General features: G+C 48.1%; 1 long non-coding RNA gene across 1 annotated transcript in view; it reads right to left on the bottom strand.

Annotated features, from left to right (window-relative positions):
• LOC141252816 (uncharacterized) overlaps positions 1-13521 on the bottom strand; it is a 208786-nt gene extending 195265 nt beyond the window's left edge. The window contains exon 1 of the long non-coding RNA XR_012314119.1: positions 13396-13521. This is a non-coding gene — a long non-coding RNA (uncharacterized lncRNA). The remainder of the gene's footprint in view (positions 1-13395) is intronic.
• Between the last annotated feature and the right edge of the window lie 415 nt (positions 13522-13936).

The raw sequence follows: 13936 nt of genomic DNA, 5'->3' as shown, positions 1-13936 counted from the left end.
AGGAGAATCTGGCCAGAGGATTCATCCGGAAATCTACCTCCCCGGCGGGAGCAGGCTTCTTTTTCGTCAAAAAGAAGGACGGCTCTCTCCGTCCCTGTATAGACTATAGAGGCCTAAACCTGATCACGGTGAAGAATAAGTACCCCCTTCCGCTCATTCCAGAATTATTTGATCGTCTGAGGGGGGCTAGGATCTTCACCAAACTGGACCTTCGTGGGGCGTACAACCTGGTTCGTATTCGTCAGGGGGATGAATGGAAGACGGCATTCAACACCCGGGACGGCCACTATGAATACCTGGTAATGCCCTTTGGTCTCTGTAACGCTCCTGCCGTCTTTCAAGAGTTGGTCAATGACATCTTCCGGGACCTTCTCTACTCCTGCGTAGTGGTGTACCTGGACGACATCTTGGTCTTCTCTCCGGATCTCCAGACTCACCGGAGGGACGTTCGTCAGGTCCTGCTCAGGCTAAGGCAGAACCATCTCTACGCTAAATTTGAGAAGTGCCTCTTTGAGCAGACCTCGCTTCCGTTTCTGGGCTACATTATCTCTCAGACCGGCCTACAAATGGATCCTGAGAAACTGTCTGCCATCGAGAAATGGCCCCGACCGGAGGGGTTGAAGGCCATTCAGCGATTCCTGGGCTTCGCCAACTACTACCGCCTCTTCATACCACACTTCTCTTCCCGGACGGCCCCAATTTCTGCGCTCACCCGTAAAGGTACTAATCCCAAAGAGTGGCCACCCGAAGCAGAGGAGGCCTTTCTTTCCCTTAAACAGGCCTTCTCTTCCGCCCCGGTGCTGCATCGCCCAGATGGCAACAAGCAGTTCTTCCTGGAAGTTGACGCCTCCTCCTCTGGAGCCGGAGCGGTACTTACTCAAAAATCATCTTCCGGGAGGATGGTAACTTGTGGCTTCTTCTCTAAACTCTTCTCCTCCTCTGAGCGCAACTATTCCATAGGAGACCGAGAGTTATTGGCCATCAAACTGGCATTGGAGGAGTGGCGTTACCTGCTCGAGGGGGCTCTTCACCCGGTAATAATTTACACTGACCACAAGAACTTGGCTTACCTCCAGCATGCCCAGAGACTTAACCCGCGCCAAGCCCGGTGGTCCTTGTTTTTTGCTCGTTTTGATTTTGTCCTTCATTTTCGCCCGGCTGACAAAAACGTCAAGGCGGACGCCTTGTCTCGGTCCTTTCTGGTGTCTGATCTCGAGGAGGATCCGAAACATATCATCGATCCCGCCAGAGTAATGCAGGTGGCTCCCGTGAGTCTAAATCGTCTTCCTCCTGGTAAGACGTTCGTACCAGTACCTGATCGGGAGAAGATCCTACACTGGGGTCATTCGTCTAAACTAGCTGGCCACGCCGGTCAGAAAAAGACCCTCCAGCTTATTACCCGGCACTACTGGTGGCCTAACCTGCACAAGGATGTAATAGACTTTGTTTCTGCCTGTGTGTCCTGCGCCCGCAACAAAGTTCCGAGACACCTGCCTGCCGGCCGCCTCCTACCTCTGCCAGTACCTGCTGCCCCCTGGCAGCATATAGCGATGGACTTCATTACTGATCTGCCCGTCTCTGCCGGTTGTACGGTCATTTGGGTGGTCGCTGACCGCTTCTCCAAGATGGCTCACTTCATTCCACTGCCAGGTCTTCCGTCTGCACCCGAGCTGGCTAAAGACTTTATCCGCCACATCTTCCGTCTTCATGGCCTGCCCCGTCACATCGTGTCGGATCGTGGGGTACAGTTCACTTCCCGTTTCTGGAGAGCCACTTGTAAATTGCTGGACGTCACCCTGGACTTCTCCTCCGCTTACCACCCACAGTCTAATGGTCAAGTGGAGCGGATCAATCAGAACCTGACCAGTTACCTTCGGCACTTCGTTAATGCCCACCATTCTGACTGGGTGGATCTCCTGCCATGGGCCGAATTCTTGTACAACAATCACGAGAGCGAGTCTTCCTCCAAATCCCCGTTTTTTGTAGTCTACGGTCAGCATCCTCGGATCCCGTTTCCCGTCTCCACCTCGGCGGACAATCCGGCTGCGGAATCTCTTGTTAACAAATTTTCCTCCATATGGGAGAGTACCCGGTCCGCACTCCTTCTGTCATCCGAGCGTATGAAAAGACACGCTGACAAAAAACGTCTGGACCCTCCTCAATTCCGCCCTGGGGATAAAGTCTGGCTCTCGTCCAAATATGTCCGGCTCAAGATCCCTTCCTATAAGTTAGGGCCTCGGTTCATCGGCCCACTGGAGGTCATCAGTCAGATCAACCCGGTGGCCTATAAATTGAAACTCCCGGCCAACTTACGGATCCCTAACTCCTTCCATGTGTCTCTCCTCAAACCTGTGGTGCTTAACTCTTTTTCCAAGTCTACAGGTACGCCTCCTGCTCCGGTTTCTGCTGAGGACGAGTTTGAGGTAGAGAACATTCTTGCCACCAAAAGGGTAAGAGGAAAGACCTTTTTCCTGGTAGATTGGAAGGGGTTTGGTCCTGAGGAGAGAACGTGGGAGCCCCGGGAGAACATCCATGCCCCTCTCATCCTAGCTAAATTTCTGTCTGGCCTAAAAAAGGGGGGGCCTAAAGGGGGGGGTACTGTAGCGCCGGCGTCCCTGCCCTCTGCTAGGCAGGGACGCTGCTCCCCTCACCGCTCTGCTCCGTGCCCGGCGTCCTCTCCCCGCTCTGCTGTCAGCGCGCGCTCCTTCCCGGCGTCCTCCTCCCGCTCTGCTCTCAGCGCGCGCTCCTTCCCGGCCCCTGTGCTTAGGGCGCGCACGCGCGCGCTCCCCTCCTCTTAAAGGGGCCGCGCGCGCCGCCCTAAAGAGTCCCCGGCCAATGGCCGGAGGACTTCATCATATATAAGGCACCTCCTCCAAAATGGAGGTGCCCGAGCAATGTTGTTTGCACCTGTGTCTCACCTGTGCTTCAGCCCTCAGGTCCCGTTGCCAGTTACCTGCCAGTTTCCTGCTAGTTACCTGCCAGTTACCTGCCTGATTCCTGCCTGAATACTTGTTACCTGTCTGCCAGTCTGAGGTCCGACGGTCTGCCTTACTACTCCTGTCAGTCTGTCTAAAGGACCAGCCTGCCCGCTCACCTGGGAGCGCATATCAGCTACCTGCCTGCTTGCCTGAGGTCCGACGGTCTGCCTTACTACTCCGGTCAGTCTGTCTATGGACCAGCTTGCCCGCTCACCTGGGAGCGCTTCTCCGTTATCTGCCTGCTTGCCAGCCCGGAGGCTCCGTTGTCACGTGCTGTGACCACCAGCTATCTCAGAGACTCTTGCCCGCTCACCTGGGAGCGCATCTCCGTTACCTGCCTGCTTGCCAGCCCGGAGGTCCCGTTGTCACGTGCGGTGACCACCAGCTATTCCAGAGACTCTTGCCCGCTCACCTGGGAGCGCTTCTCCGTTACCTACCTGCCTGCCAGCCCGGAGGTTCCGCCGTCACGTGCCGTGACCACCTGCTATTCCAGAGACTCTCGCTTGCTCACCTGGGAGCACACATCTACCATCTGCCTGCTAGCCTACCCGGAGGCTCTGCCATCACAGGTCGTACCTACCCCTTACCCAGAGACTGCCCTGATCACTTGCCGTAACTCCCTGTCCATTCACCCAGAGACTGCCACCCGCTCCCTTACAAGGGCCGCCCCCTTGTATAGTAGCTCAGAGGTTCCGCCTCCCGGACCCGTTACAGTCCGCCTCCCGGACCCGTTACAGTAAGGACATGTGACATACACTGCCAATGACACATGCCCTTGCTTGTGTGAAAAAAAGCACTTCGCTCCGTGTGTGCACTGCTGATAGGCTGACAGATTGCACCTCCCCACTGTAAATGCGGGAAAGAGAAAAAAAAAATGGAGATCTTCATTGTTCCTGCAGAGATCCATCCCCTGCCCCTCCCCCCACCCCGCTGTACACTCAAACTGCGTATTAACATTAATTTTCATCATTACTGAGAAAAAATCCAGTTATGATTTTGGTGCACGAACAGTTATCGAACATAACCTCGAACAGCCGAATTTTTCTCAAATTGTTCGTGTTCGCCGAACGGCTCGAACACCGCCCAAAACAGCTCGAATTTGAGATTGGCGAACAGTTCGAGTAGAACAACGCTCATCTCTACTCCCAACCTGTCACAAAAAGCATGCCAAAAATAAGCCACAAACTGAGGTCCTCTATCAGAAACAATATCCGTGGGAATGCCATGAAGCTTGACAATCTCCTTAACAAACGCCTTAGCGAGTGTCTTGGCACAGGGCAACTTAATGAATGGAACCAAATGACACATCTTACTAAAACGGTCCACGACCACCCAGATGAGAGTAAAACCCTCGGACACAGGCAGATCAGTAATAAAATCCATTGTGAGATGCGTCCAAGGCGCACTAAGAACCTCCAGAGGGCAAAGCAACCCCGCAGCAGGAGTATGTGAAGCCTTTGACCTATCACACACAGTACATTGACGCACCCACTTGATGACTTCTTTCTGCCATCCAGGCCACCAAAAACTGTGACTGATATGTCTCTTAGTCTCAGAAATTCCTGGATGACCTGCCAACCGAGACTCATAACACTCCACAAACAAATCTCTCCTAAAGGTTCTAGGCAAGAACAACCTCCCATGGGGAGTGTTAGATGAAGCATCATCTTGAGCTTTCAGAATCCCATTCTCCAAAACGGAGTCCAATGCCGCCGCCACCACAACTCCTTTCTGTAAAATGCTCTCCTCCTCCTCGGCACCAACCGTAGGAGAGAAGCTGCGAGATAAAGCATCGGCTTTAACATTCTTAGTATCAGGGATATAGGTAACAGAAAAATGAAACCGAGAAAAAAAAAGTGCCCACCTAGCTTGACGGGCATTCAAGCGCTTGGCAGCATCCAGATAGATCAAATTCTTATGATCTGTGAAAACCTGAATAGGAAATCTAGCGCCTTCCAAAAAATGACGCCAATGTTCAAATGCGAGTTTAATAGCCAGCAACTCCCGATTTCCAATATCATAATTCAGTTCGGTTTTTGAAATTTTTTTCGAAAATAAGGCACAAGGATGTACTCCATCCCTGGTCTCCTGAGACAAAACTGCTCCGACCCCCACCGATGAAGCATCAACCTCGACCAAAAAAGGCTTGGTCTCATCAGGCTGCATAAGGATAGGAGCAGAATTGAACTTCTCTTTGAGATACTTAAACGCTTCAATGGCCTCAGTAGTCCACTGGATCGTATTTGCACCTTTCCTGGTGAGATCGGTTAGAGGCTTAACAATTACAGAAAAATTCTTAATGAATTTCCTGTAATAATTGGCAAAACACAAAAATCTCTGTATAGATTTCAAACCAATAGGCCTAGGCCATTCCTGCACAGCCTGAACCTTCACAGGGTCCATCTCAAAGCCCTCGCTGGAGACATTGTAGCCCAAAAAACGAATTTTCTGCACAGCGAACTTACATTTCTCCAGCTTAGCAAAGAGAGAATTATCACTCAATAACTACAAAACTTCACGTACACTCTGCCAATGGGACTCCAGATCTGGCGAATAAATTAAAATGTCATCTAAATACACAACCACACTCTTACCAATCAAAGATCTCAGGATGTCATTAATAAGGTTCTGAAAAAATGCAGGTGCATTGGTAAGACCAAAAGGCATCACCAGATTCTCAAAATGACCTACTAGAGTGTTAAAAGCAGTTTTCCATTCATCACCCTCCTTCACTCGTAACAAATTGTATGTTCCAACGATGATCAATCTTAGAGAACCACTTGGCCCCCACTAACTGGTTAAACAAGTCAGGAATTAACGGCAATGGGTAGGAATTGCGTACGGTAATCTTATTAATTTCACGAAAATCCAGACATGGACGTAAACACCCGTCCTTCTTTTTAACAAAGAAAAATCCAACTGCCACAGGCGACTTAGAAGGTCTAATGTGACCAGCAGCCAGGCTAGTCTGTAAGTACTCCTCCAAGGCCTTTCTTTCAGGGATAGTCAGATTAAACAAGCGACTCTTGGGAAGAGTAGCTCCCGGAACAAACTCAATAGCGCAATCATAATCCCTATGAGGAGGTAAAACTTGTGACTCCTCCTCCGAAAAAAAACTCCAAAAATCTTGAATAGGTACAGGTAATTCCCCTTTTTCCACAGCCGCAATGCGACCATTACAACATTTATCATAGCACTTCGGACTCCAAGACTTTATCATATTAGTAGACCAGTCCAGCAAAGGATTGTGCAGTTTTTACCAAGGCAATCCTAGAACGACCGGAGAGGGTAAATTATTTAATACAACCAAGTCCAAAATTTCTTGGTGAAGTCCATTGATAGTGAGGGGAAATGCAGCAACCTTGTGAGTAATACATTTCAAGGGAGTGTTATCAATTGCAATCACAGAAATAGGTGATGACAAAGCTTTGGATTTCAATTTAAGTTTTTCCAAAAACCCTTTATCAATCACATTAAGTGTTGAACCACAATCCACAAATACCTGAAATTCAATCAAATTTTCCTGCAAAGTAGTACTCCCTGAAAGAAATACTCCTGCAGAGCGTAAACAAGCTATTCGAGCGTACCTGACCTTTTTTTTTCCTTTACTTAAACGAAGCTCACAATACTTAATCAAATGGTCCGCTTTACCACAATAAAGACACAATCCCTCGGCGAACTTCTGGTCTCTTTCCTGATAGCGGAGCGACATCGCCCCAACCTCCATCGGTTCTCTGCCGTCTGAGCAGATTTTCTGGGGACTAGGACCTGGCATTAAAGGAGTCTTTACCTCATTCTGCCTATATCTCAGCCTCCTATCCACACGAATAGCTAATTGCATGGCATCCTGCAGAGTCTCAGGTGCAGGGAATGCAATTAGCAAGTCCTTAACCCTTTCACTTAGACCAACAAGAAATAAACATTTCAGAGCAGGATCATTCCATTTGACTTCTGAAGCCCATCTTCTAAAGTGTGTGCAATAATTTTCAACATCGCCTGACCCCTGATTCAAATGCCTGAGTTCTGCCTCAGCAGATGACATTCGATCAGGATCGTCATATAATAGACTCATAGCAGAAAAAAATTCTTCTAACGACCTTAAGCATGGATCATTAGGTTGGAGAGAAAAGGCCCACCCCTGTGGTTCATTGCGCAAAAGTGACATAATAAAACCAATGCGCTGTGATTCATTCCCAGAGGACCTTGGTCTCAAATGAAAATATAACAAGCAAGCATTTTTAAAGGAAAAAAATCTTGCTGTTTACCATAAAAAACATCAGGCAGTCCTACCTTGGGTTCCACAAAATGCGCTCCAGAACAGCTACTCACGTGTTCCTGGAGCTCGGCCACCTCCAGAGACAATCCCTGCAAGCGTTGAGCCCAATCCTGGACGGAAGCCATACTAATCCACAAATTTCTTTCCTTTAGTTTTTTTGGGCTGGACTTACTGTTATGATCTGCAACAAGTACTAAGGAAAGAAAGAGAAAGCCATCCCTACAGTAAGACTAAGCTGAATCCCTACGATGTAAGGGGCAGGCTGTTCCTTGCGAACAGACCTGCCTTAGTCCTCGGCTAGTCTGAACGAAGACCTATAGCATAAAGGAAGGGGTCCCTAAAAGAACTAAGGACTGGAACAAAAATGGGACACCTCCTGAACAGAGAAGGTTGTTGCAGAACACAAAAAGATAAACTGATAGAAAGGTACTAGAGGTCCCAGAAGGACCAAGCAAACTGACAGAGATAGGCACAGGAGCACCTGGATAGCAAAACAGTAAAACAACACTGAAGTCCAGCAAAGCCAAAGGGGCGGAGCTGGAATATAAAGGCAGATGATCACGTGACCGGAAAACACAAGATGGAAAAAGCAAATAGGAGGGCTCTAACAGTACCCCCTCTTTTATGAGGATCCTCCGGATCCTCCAGGCCCAGGCCTATCTGGAAACCTCTTGTGGAAAGCTCTATCAAGCCTAGGAGCAGAGACATCATCCGCCCTTACCCAGGAGTTATCTTCGGGACCGAAACCCTTCCAGGAGACGAGATACTGTAATCTCCCTCTATGCCATCTGGAATTCAAGATACGAGAAATTTCATATTCGCCATCTTCCACCACAGCAGGAACTGTGACAGTGGCATCCCTATCTGATACATAAGCCTTTTTCAACAAGGAAACATGAAACACAGGAGATAGGCACAGAAGCACCTGGCTAGCAAAACAGTAAAACAACACTGAAGTCCAGCAAAGCCAAAAGGGCGGAGCTGGAATATAAAGGCAGATGGTCACGTGACTGCAAAACACAAGATGGAAAAAACAAACAGGAGGGTTCTAACAATCTCCACCCCAGGGTGGGGTCTAGAGGTTAAATAGCCAGCCTTTTGAGTCATTAGGTGTTCAGTGGGTCTGGCGGCGATAGGTCCAGAGAAGGGTTCTGTTAAACTGTATTGAACGTGGTTGTATCCTGAGCGGACGGATCCCTGCAGCTCATATGGACTGTGCTATACATTTTCTTCTGCTTTCCTGTTATGCCAGAAAGGCCGTTTTGTTTTGATGATCTTTACGTTGGTTTGCTGTACTTTAATAAACTTATGAGAGATTTAAAGAGACAGCGTTTCTGTGTCTACCTCCTTGTGAAGCTGAGTGAGCCGATCTACCACAGTTGGTGGACAATGCCGGCAATTTCCCCAGGGAGCACATGTGACGGCTGTGGATAGCCTGCATATCTTGGGTGAAGTCAGCAGTGAGCCAGGAAGTGAAGTCAAACAGCATGGATGACCTGATTAAGCACCTTATGAAAGCCGAACAGCAGCAACAGCTGGCTCAAGAGCAGCAACAGATGGCACATCAGGAGACAAGTAAGATGCTGATGCAGCAGATCCAACAACAGCAACAGCAGCACCTGCAGCAGCAGCCACAAGACCAGTACTGACAACAGCAGCAGCAGATTGAATTGCTCACAGAGGCGGTACGTGGGAGGCCGGCAGCCTGTCCCCCAAGTCCAGATGACGACACATACGTACGGAAGGCTGTAAGATGAGCGATGCAAAAAATGACTCCTGGCTGTGTTTGAAAGGATAGTAGAGCGGGAGAAGCTGCCATCGGAGCAGTGGGCAGAGGTGCGGGCAGGTGGCCCAGATGCAGGACTGAATCGCGAAGGTGATGCCGATTGTGAAGGTAAGCCTCCTTCAAGCACAAGAGGCCCAGGCAAGGGTCTACAATCGGGCAGCAAGGCTGAGACAGTTTAGCCCTAGAGACTGGATATTGGTGTTGGTACCCATGGTCGAAAGTAAGTTTTTGGACAAGTGTCAGGGGCCATATGAAGTGGCGTAAACTCCAAGGTCCACCAGCCAGGGAGAAGAAAACCGTACCAAGTGTACCACATCAACCTGCTCAAATCGTGGCGAGACATGGAACCCGAGGAAGCTACATGTCTGGGGGCCAATCCTGAGGCCATGGTCAAGGATGTCACAGTGGCAGAGACACTGTCACCAGCCCAGAAGCAACTGTGCCGAGAACTGCTTCCCCGGAATCGGGGCCAGTTTTCGGAGTTGCCGGGGTGTATGCAGGTTGTGGAGTATGAAATACTGATGGAACCGCATGGGCAGGTCAACCAAAAGCCGTATCAGATTCCTGAAGCCCGCCACGACGTGATATCAAAAAAGGTGAGGAGAATGTTGAGCCTGGGCATCATCGAGGAATCAAAGAGCGGCTGGTCCAGCCCCATTGCCCTGGTGCCGAAGCCTGATGGAGAATGACGTTTTTGTAACCATTACAGGAAGCTAAATGAGGTATACAAGTTTGATGCCTACCCGATGCCCCACGTTGATGAACCTATTGAGAGGCTTGGTTCAGCCAGATACATCACTACTCTGGACCTAACGAAAGGGTACTGGCAAATCCTCTTGTTCCAATGTGCCAAAGAGAAGATTACCTTCTCAACACCTGATGGGTGCTTCCAGTTTACCAGGATGCCATTCGGGCAACAAAGAGCCCCAACTACCTTCCAGAGGGCCATGGACCGGATCCAAGCCTCTCACATAAACTACGTCGCAGCTTACCTGGACGATATTGTGATCTTCGGCCCGGATTGGAAAAGACACTTGCAGAAGGTCTAGGCGGTACTGGATGGAAGGCAGGCTTTACCATAAACCCAAAAAATTGCGCCATGGGGATTAAGAAGAAGCAAAATACTTGGGCTACATCGTTGGAAGGGGCGAAATAAAGCCGCAAGTAAATAAGGTGGAGGCAATCCAAAATTGGCCACAACCGGTCTCAAAGAAACAGGATCGGGCGTTTCTGGGAATTGTGGGATACTATTGGAGATTTATCCTGAATTTCGCCATGATAGCAGCACCCCTAACCAACGTCGATGGCCAAATGGTCTTCTGAAGCAGAAATGACTTTCCAAGAGTTGAAGCTCGCCCTGTGTAAGCAGCTGGTCTTGATCACACCTGACTTCAGTAAGGAGCTCATAGTCCAGACGGACACGTCAGAGGTGGGGTTAGGAGCAGTGTTGTCCCAAGAAGTAAACGAGGAGGCACATCCTATCCTGTATCTAAGCAGAAAACTCTCTGCCTGTGCAAAAAACGACACTATTGTGAGTGCTTGGCCATCAAATGGGCAAATGACACCCTGAGGTACAACCTGTTAGGCCGGAAGTTCAGGCTAGTGTCAGATCATACTCTCATGAGATGGATGAGGGAAAGGAAGGGGCAGAATGCCCGGATGACTAGGTGGTTTCTAGCGCTCCAGACTTTAGTTTTCATGTGGAGCACAGGCTACACGGTCATGCAGATGCCCTGTCTAGACTTCCCTGTTTGGTGACTAAAGGTGACAAAATCCCCGGCTTTGGGCAGAGGGGGGATATGTTTCGCGGAGTCTATTAGCTTCAGTGATTTGAAACCTAGAAGTTTTCTCCAGCACAATCGGCCATTTTTAATGGGCTAGGTTTTATTGAACAGCTGTAGAGCGGGTGGGAGGCTGTGCACCATATCTCCACCCCAGGGTGGAGTCTAGATAGCCAGCCTTTTGAGTCATTAGGTGTTCAGTGAGTCTGGAGGCGACAGGTCCAGAGAAGTGTTCTGTTAAACTGTGCTGAACGCGGTTGTATCCTGAGCGGGGGGATCCCCGCAGATGTATGGACTGTGCTATACTTTCTCTTTTGCCTTCCTGTTATGGTAGAAATGCCGTTTTATTTTGATGAACTTTAAAATGGTTTATGCCGTACTTTAATAAACCAATGAGAGATTTAAAGAGTCAGAGTTCCTGTGTTTACCTCCGTGTGCAGCCGAGTGAGCCGATCTATCACACAGGTCATATTTGTTAGGAATCGTGGTTTTGTTTTCCCACCTGGGAATGGAGCAGGTCCGGTGCTATGCTACTTTCGTTGCAAGCGCTGCCATTGTCCTGATCCTGGAGGCGGAGTTACTATGCGTGCAGGGAAACTGGCCCAATCTTGTGGAGCGTCGCGTTCTGGTGTTGTGGGATGTGTGAGGATGCGGGACACCGTGTCTCTCACTGATTTCTCTGCTCGGGAAAGATGAGACGCTGCCTTCCCCAGTTGCCAGGCAACGCAGGACGCTGCTGTGTCTAGCACTAAGCAATGATGGGATTTTGTCCAGTCTGCTTTTGAAGCTAGCAGGGAGTGGCTGGCTGGGGATAATTGGGAGGTAATCAACATCTGATCATTAGGCAGGCTATTTAATTCTGCTCCCTGCTCAGTCCTTTGCTGTTTATTGCAGTTCCTATGTGCTTGGTGGTGAGTGGTGCTAACATTAGTCTTGCTATCTTTTCAGGGATTTTCTCATTTTCTCTTCTGGTTTCACTTTCTAGGGTTCTTGCAGAGGTACTCACCTGGTTCTTGACTAGGCACCAGCCGCGTCACCAGACGCCAGCTATGCGGCGACAGTGGGCCCGGGAAGGGCTCTGCCAAAGTCCCCCTTCTATTTTGGGAGCTGGGTGAAGAGTATTACCGGCCCTCAAGGGCTCGCCTAGCTGGGCAGCTTGTGCCAAATGCGTCTGTGGCTTCGCCTTTGCTGGTTTGGTGCCAGTCTTGCTGGGTCCCTCTGAGAAGTGCATAACAATATTCATATAGTCATTTATGTCTTAATGTATTGAATACACATTTTCTGTTTGCCATCTCACACCTGCCACTGGCCACAATGCATGTTTCGCTTATTTAGTTTCCGCAGTGATTTGGCAGTGGATTTATATATTTTGATCAAAATGTTAACTAAGAACTTCATGTTCATTTTTTACAAATAAGAATTGTTTAATTGCAGTAGATCAATATTTGGATGTGGAGGCAATGTCTTTTTTTCTACAGTTACATTTTAAATTTATGCCTCTGTCCATAAGATCAGTTGTCAGATGGTGCACACAGACATCACTGTCATTTGATCCTGTCGAATTTGGCTGGAAATCATGTCAATAGGTGGCCCTAGAATATTTATAGGATAGATGCACACTGGCCATTGTAGGAATACATTAAATATGCAGTAAATGATTTCCAAGGGCATGATTGTAACCGAACGCCGTTTAGGAGGCCACACTTTTGGACTAAAGCTTTTGGGCAGATATTTTGTTTATTAGGAAATTTTGCAATTTCTGAAAGAGCTGTAGCAAGCTTTCCAGAGTCAAGATAAAGCACAGTGTGTGATACTATGCAGATTTTATTTCCATATCTCCACTCAACCCTGTTATCAAACAGTGGCCTAGAGCAATCAAGGATTACTCTCTGTACAGACATGTTACAAGGAATGGAATTGCTGGAAGGTGTGTACTTGCTGCCATAATCACATTTCCCCTCCACGTACACATGTGTCTAATTCTGCTGCTGCAGAACAGCTGTACTGACCCTCTGCTAACTCAAGTTGAAGAATCACAAGGGTACTCTGGTGGCTTGAACATTATGCAAAAGCTGGAGGGAACAATTGTCCAAGATATTTGCGACTTGTCCTAACGTGTCTTTATGGTAATGTAAGGGAAAGTATGAGTCGGATTTTATGGATTTGCATTCCTTTGCAAAAAACATTTACAGACTTTCACTTTTTATACTCATGGCTACAAAGTTCAGTCCTCTAACATACTATATATTGTATATTATTACACAAAGCAAAAAAATATGTCATCCACGTAATTCTGTAAATTAAGCAACGTGTCAATGAGACAGCTGTAAACCCAGTTTACTTCAATGAAGCGCTGGCACAAACATCACCCAGCAGTTAAATATTGACTGCAAAGATCAAGGTCTAGAGGGAAATAGGAGGAGAAATCCTCTTGACCTGACCTGGCAAGGCAAGTGGTTACTTATTGCCTAGAGATCAATTAGACACTAAAACAGTAATGTCTGGAGGAAGGGTCTTTTTACCCTACATTATAGTTTAGTATACTTAGTAGCCTATGTACAGTCATTGACATACCTCTGTTCTAGTATCTGCCATATGTATTTTCTTCTTTTAGAAGAGGCAAGGGATTCATAATGTGTGATCTCACAGGATAAATATAACTGTATCTGGCGGGAGGCCTGTAGCCTGGGTGCGTCCTATAAACTTGTTGCAATAAGGCAGGGGTTCATTTATTGTGTACTTCATGTCTGAGACTGATCTAAGGAACTGCTCTGGGCCATGTAACAGTTTATCAAAGAATTTGTACCAAACATAAGGCGAGTTTTCACTACAGAATTGCGGTATTTAGAAGATCACCGATCAGTTATTTGCAAGCTGACCGATGGTTGTTTAATAGCCTGTTTATATAATCCAACCACACTTCCAGTGCACACACAACGCGACGCAGGTCCTGTTTACACAAGACGATGTCCTGCCAAGAACGATGATTTTTATGCAAGGAATCAGGAATGCTCCTTCAGGATAATCGGCCAGTGTAACTGCACCCTTATGCCCATTCAAATAACTCAAGATTAGTAAAACTGACCACATATATAACAGCCTAATGAAGAAATAT

This window comes from Phyllobates terribilis, unplaced genomic scaffold (assembly GCF_046119375.1).
Source record: "Phyllobates terribilis strain yellow unplaced genomic scaffold, ASM4611937v1 Scaffold_2__4_contigs__length_985480577, whole genome shotgun sequence".
NCBI classification, from domain to species: domain Eukaryota; kingdom Metazoa; phylum Chordata; class Amphibia; order Anura; family Dendrobatidae; genus Phyllobates; species Phyllobates terribilis.
The sequence above is the reverse complement of the archived record's forward strand: the minus strand, read 5'-3'. Positions and strand labels throughout refer to the sequence as shown.